The sequence below is a fragment of the Trichosurus vulpecula genome, chromosome 2 (assembly GCF_011100635.1).
Source record: "Trichosurus vulpecula isolate mTriVul1 chromosome 2, mTriVul1.pri, whole genome shotgun sequence".
Lineage (NCBI taxonomy): Eukaryota > Metazoa > Chordata > Mammalia > Diprotodontia > Phalangeridae > Trichosurus > Trichosurus vulpecula.
In genome coordinates this window covers 215,776,917-215,782,254 of record NC_050574.1, presented here as the reverse complement: position 1 = coordinate 215,782,254, position 5,338 = coordinate 215,776,917, and the positions used below count along the sequence as shown (strand labels likewise).

The 5,338-nt window shown below is 42.4% G+C and overlaps 1 pseudogene; it reads right to left on the bottom strand.

The window, feature by feature from the left end:
- Window positions 1–1,998: 1,998 nt before the first annotated feature.
- On the bottom strand, window positions 1,999–2,836 carry LOC118835865 (annotated as a pseudogene).
- Between the last annotated feature and the right edge of the window lie 2,502 nt (window positions 2,837–5,338).

Genomic DNA, 5,338 nt, shown 5'->3' with positions numbered 1-5,338 from the left:
GGTGGTTTGTCATTTCTTTCTCCAGTGGATTAAGGCAAAGAGGTTAAGTGACTTACCCAGGGTCATACAGCTAGTGTAAGTATCTGAGGCTGGATATGAACTCAGATCTTCCTGACTCCAGGCCCAGAGCTCTATCCACTGAGCCACCTAGCTGCCTCCTGGGCAAATATAAGTTAAGTGACTTTCCCAAGGTTACAGCCTGTAAATTTTTGAAGTTGGATTGAACTCAGGCCTTCCTGACCGTAGAACAAATGCTCTATGCACTGAGTCAACTAGTTTTCCCCTATGACTAAATACAACTTTGCTCATTATTCTACACACATATATAGGATAAAGGGAGTTTTCTTTTCTTTTACAAAAACCATGCTTTCAACTATTCAAGGTCTCAGGCATATGGAAAATAGAAGAGAAATAAACATTTTTTCTATTATTTAAATTTTCATTTTTACTTACTTCTGGTTTCTTGCACTTGACTTTTAGCAACTGGTGAACAGTCACATGCTTGGTTTACTATTCAAAAACTGTTCAATGGGGCTTCTATGATACTTCTTAATTTCTAGATTCCAGTCCTACTAGTGCTAAACTGCCCATCAAAATAGAAGAAAAGAGAACAGAACAAAACAAAAAAATATTTGGGGATAGAAGCAAGAAAGCTACAGATCTGAGAGAGGAAAAATTTATTCACAGAAAATCAAAATGGAAATCCTTTTTTCTCACTCAGATATAAAACCTCTAACCTGGCTCCACCATTCTAAAACATGGAATTTACTCCTATTTGTGGCAATTTTAGAAGAAAAGTTATTGATTTCTCTCCCATTTAATAAAGTGATTGTTTTATTTAGAACATAGTTTTAAAATGGAAACAAATATTTTAAAAAGAATTTTTCATTAAATTAAAAAGAATAACAACTTTCCCATAAAGATCTCTTTCCCTCCAAAGGTTAGATAGAACCAGTTCCCTAGCCTGGTCTATTTTTTTTTTATTTCTTTTTGTTATTTTCAAGAAGTTGGGAGTATTCTTTTCTTGTTTTCCCTGATCATCACTATTGAATGGTTCAATCTTGTGCTCACTTTTTTTTTTAAAGAATTTGCCCTTAACTTTTATTTTTTATTGAGCACTTTGATTTTTCAGGAACAACTGGTTTTATGTGCTTTTGTAATCTGCTCCTTTCATTGTCCCCCCAATAATTAACAAAAACCCCAGATAAAACAAAATTAAAAGTAAAAACTTCACTATAAACATAAAACCAAAATAAATCTCCATATTGACCACATATGTTTTTCCCTGTGTTTTAAGTCCATTATCCCTCTGGCAGGAGGTAAGTCTAGTGTTTTGTCTTCAGGTTTTTTTGTATGAGTTCCAACTTATCACTGCATGAGAGTTCTAAACGAGAGTTCCAAAGTTCTGCAAAGTTATTTTTCTCTATAATGTTGTTGTAATTGTATAAATTGTTCTCCTGATTCTTCTCGTTTTACTTTGCATAATTTCATGGAGGTCTTCCCAGTTTCCTCTGGTACTGTCCATTTCAACATTTCTTGTAGCACAATAATCTTCCGTTACACTCATATATTTTCCCCAAAGGTAAGACAAGCCTTCAGGCTCCAATTTTTGGCTACTAGGTAAAGAGCTGTCACAAGTACTTTCGTACAGGTACATCCTTTTTCTCTTCTTTGGGGTATAGGCCAAGCAGTGATAGAGGTGGGTGAAAAGGTATGGACAGTTTGGTCATTTGGGGAGTATAGCTCCAAACTGCTTTCCAGAATGACTGGACAAATTCACAAATCCACCTGCAGTGTACTAGGATATCGCTTCTCCCTCAGTCCTTTGTCATTTTCTTCTTTCATCATCTTTGCCCGGTCTGGTGGGTGTTTCATTTTTATTACTCTTATTAGTAGTGCTTTAGGGCACTTTTTCTTTTTGGCAGGGGAGCCGACTTTTATTTCCAGGCAGAAAGGGCTGCGGGCACCCGAGGATGGGCGAGGCCAGGGGTGGAGCCCTCACACGTGCACACGACTGGACGCGAAGGCGAGGCAGAGGCAGGTGTAGTAGGTGGGGCAGTCCCACACGTGGCTGACGCAGCCCGAGGCAAGCACCAGCATCTGCTGCTCCAGCCGGGCCACCACCACGTGCTCTGGGTCACAGGTCGGGATCACTCGGTAGGCCTTGCGATGGAGTGGACGTGGACCTCGAGTCGGCGTGATGACTGCTTCCTGGGCGCGTCAAAGTAATTGATGTGGAAGATGGCGGTGACAGGAGAGGGCAGCAGTCGCAGGAGGACGGCCGGCTAGGGCGAGGGTGAGGGGGAAGATGCAAAGAGCGGGCCTCTTGTTTTCCAGGATGATGGCGAGGCCCACCGCACCCTCCCCACCCCGGCCCCCACCAAGTTACTGTTGCCGGGGGCACTGTCAAAGATGGTGCCCACCACGCGGAGGTGGCTAAACTGGCCGTGACTGTGGATCAGGTCGACGACGTAGCTGTACGGCGTGACCCAGCTTGCTGAACACGTGGAAGAGGAGGCGCTTCGTCTCAACCTCACAGTCAAGGAGCCGTTCCGGCAGTGTCTTTGCAGGGCTGCGCAGGGAGGGGCTGCTGAAGGGCTCCGAGAAGAAGGGCATCTGCCAGGGGCGGTGTAGCGGATCACGATGCATCCCCTGTTGAAGTAGATGGTACTTGTACTTGGACAGTTTTTTGTCTGTGTAGCCTCCCCAGATCCGGAGAATCACCACCGGCCGCTGATTCCCTCTCTCTCTTCTCTCTGGGTCTGCAGCTTGCTTCCTGACAGCGGGAGACAGGCTCCAGGATCTGATTGGTCCCGTCCAAGTCGTCGGAGCCCATGGGGGAGGGGGAGGTTGGAGGGGGTGAGCCTGGCCTGCATTCCCTCCTCTCTTTCCTTCCTCCTTCCCTACTCTACCTAGCCTGTGTCCCCAGTACCCGCCCGATTTAGAGCATTTCAGTACGAATGTTCATATATTTTATGTCTTCCCTCGCAAATTATCTACTGTTATCATTGCTCTAATCTTCATAAATTTAAATAAGTTCCTCATATGTCTTCAGTAATCTCAAACGATATCCATTAAAAGAATTTGGTAATGGTTAAAAATAGGTTGACTGGTGGAACAGATAGTGTGCATAACACCTAGAAGCCAACAAGTAAAATAGAATAGTTTTCAATAAACTCAAAGACCCCGGTTACTGAGATGAGGACTCATTAAACAAAAACTGCTGGGAATGGCTATTGGGGAATGGGTCTTATCCTTATAAATCTTAATAAGTTCCTTATGTATCTTGGATTTGAGACCTTTACCAGAGAAACTTGTTGCAGTTATCTTTCATTTCTCATTTTAACTGCATTTATTTTCGTTTGTACAGAATATTTTTAAAAATTTTATGTAATTAAAATTGTCAGTTTTGTCTTTTGTTATCTTCGATATTCCTTGTTTCATCATGGAGTCTTCCCCATCCATAGATCTAAAAGGTAATTTCTTCCTTGCCTGTCTAATTTACTTACAATATCACTTTTATGTCTAAGTAATATACCCATTCCGAGTTTATCTTGGTATATGGTGTAAGGTGTTGGAATGTACCTGCTACCTGCCAGATAGCTTTCCAGTTTTCCCAGCAGTTTTTCTTGAATATTGAGCATTTAGCCCACTAACTGGGGTCTTTGGGCTTATTGAAGCACAGAACTGTCTCTGTTAGGAGCCAGGCCGAAAATGGGCATTGAAAAGACAAGACTGCTGTTTTATAAGTAATACATGTGATATTTCATGTAATATATAGATGGTATTAATGTTGGCATCGTAGCACGCAAGCTTTATTAAGTGAAATAAAATTGGTAAAGTGCTTAGCACAGTTCCTGGAAAATAGCAGCCACCCAATAAATGCTTGTTGTTTGTTGAGAGGAAGGGGCCTCAGGACCTGAGGGGTCTTACAGAGTAGGCAGGCTGCTGGGACATGATGGAGAAAGAATTCTAGAGAGTCAGGAGTAGAGCCCAGAGAGGAATGAAGTAATAAGAAACAAGTGAAACAGTCCTTTCTCTCAGAAAACTTACATGTTCATAGATAAGTAAATGCAAGGTATGTACAAAACAATGTACAAAGAATACTGAGGAGACTAAAAATGTGGGGAGGGGAAGCAATATTTTTTTTCCCTCCTTGCTCTGCCAGAGTTGTTCCTTCTCCACTCTGCTTCCTGCTCCCCTCCATCTCACCATTTTTTGCTTCTGTCTTGAATATACATTGCTCAGAGTTAGATTATAATTGTCAGGACTGATAGTATTGGGAGAAGGTAAACTTCCTCAGTTGCTCTTTTATGATGCCATTTTCACTGCCCTCGCTACCTTGCCGTGGGTACTAGTCTTATAGATAATATGTTCAACAGCTTGCCTATCAATCATTCAAGTAGCAAGCATTTATTAAGTGCTTACTATGTACCAAGAATTGTGTTAAGCACTGAGGATACAAATATAATGAATGAAACAATCCCTACACTTAAAGAGTTTACATTCCAACATGGGGTGCATGGGATGTTCAAGGAAGACTAATACCTCTGATATGAGGGCTTGCTGAATGCTTTTCAGGGCTCCTCATGAAGCTTTGGTAGCTACCTGTCACCCAACTCTCACCAGTGCCTCCAAGGAGCTGTAGCATGTAGAGTGGCCACACCCTGATAAAACCATCTTGGCAGATGGTTAAACCAGGGAGAAGGTTACCCACAGGCCTCAAACCCATCAGTGAGTTAGGGGAGGTCTACTCCAAGCATGTGAAGACCTCCCCAGTGGAATGGGAGGATGGGAACAATCTGTTCCAAAAACCCTGAAAGTGGCTGAAGCAAACACTGTGGACCACTTAGAGCTTGGTCAGGGCATCAAAGATGTCTTAGTTCATCCACTTCATCCCAGGCTTTTATCAGTCATTATTACTTTTTTCCTGCCACTGGACTTCAGTGACTCTGAAATGAGTGAGGTTGATGACTTTGTGCAATTCTGCCTCACTTAAATCCAATTGACAAGCAAATCAAGACATCACCCATCATCCACCATGTTACCCCAACATCTTTATGTCATTGGCCCTCTTTGAAATGAACAACAACTCCAACATGGAAGACAAAAATAAATATAAAGAGAATAAATACAAGTTTTGGATGGAGAGCACTGGCAGTTGAGAGGATTAGTAAAGACTTGAGCTACATCTTGAAAGAAAAGAGAAATTCTATGAGGCAGGGGATTCATTCCAGGTAAGGGGAGAAAATGCATTCCTAGCATTGGGGGTAGCTAATGCAGAGGCATGGGGAAAGGAAATGCAGTGTCATGTGTGAGGAACAGAGACCAGGCCAGT